The sequence below is a fragment of the Trachymyrmex septentrionalis genome, unplaced genomic scaffold, assembly GCF_001594115.1.
Source record: "Trachymyrmex septentrionalis isolate Tsep2-gDNA-1 unplaced genomic scaffold, Tsep1.0 scaffold87, whole genome shotgun sequence".
In the NCBI taxonomy this organism is placed as follows: Eukaryota; Metazoa; Arthropoda; class Insecta; order Hymenoptera; family Formicidae; genus Trachymyrmex; species Trachymyrmex septentrionalis.
This window is the reverse complement of record NW_017306059.1, coordinates 5,253,319-5,254,296: the sequence shown is the minus strand read 5'-3', so window position 1 is coordinate 5,254,296 and position 978 is coordinate 5,253,319.

Here is a 978-nt window from a genome sequence, read left to right as displayed (position 1 = left end):
TTTTTTTTAAATATTCCTACGACTTTTGATTACTGAGTTATCGCGGATTAAATAAAAGAATTATTTTGACTTTAATTGCTCATAACTCCATTAAAAATTGTCGTATCGTATAATTTAAAAAAGAGATTTTTTAAGCTGAAACTTTACTCTATTAAGATATATTTATATTGTTGGTAAGAAAGTAATTGCGGTTTTTACTGATAGATGTCTTTTAAAAAAACGTGATGACTTTTTACTTAACCTAATATTTGATGTAAATAATTTATGTTTTCCATTTCTATTTTAATGAAATAATTCCATTGAATAATTTACTTTGATGTAGGAATACTAGGAATCAATAAAATACAAAATACATTAACAATCATGACTTTGAAAACTATCAGGAATCAGATCTATGATATGCATTTAAAAATAGTGAACAATCTTACTGTATACTATTGTTAGATGCTACATATGTGTGTTTGACTGTTGATATTTGGTAATGTGGACGCCGTAGTTATCTTGAAGTTATAGTGCGTTGGGTATATATAAAGTATATTCATATATATTGTATTACGATTGTAATTTATTTTATAACTGTTATAAGCTTCTGTTTCTATTAATATCACGTATATAATATATCAAATAATCATGTTATTCATGTTAATTCTAAATGGGGGTAATGCAAGCATTCTTAATTATATTTTGTATTATTACTTTACTTTGTATAATTATTAATTAGTTTATTTTATTACATATCAATCCTACGTTACAAATGTCAATGTTTTATTCGATCACTCAGGTCAGAATACTTGGAATTCGTAAGGCTCTTATATCTTGAAATATAAATAATATTTATTGATATTGTTTTGAAATAATAGAATTAATAGAAATAATAGAAATATAATAGAAATAGTAAAATTACAGAAAAGTCTTACTTCATAAGACTTGATTATGATTTTCAGCTTTAGATATTCAAAGAATATTGCAATTAATCAG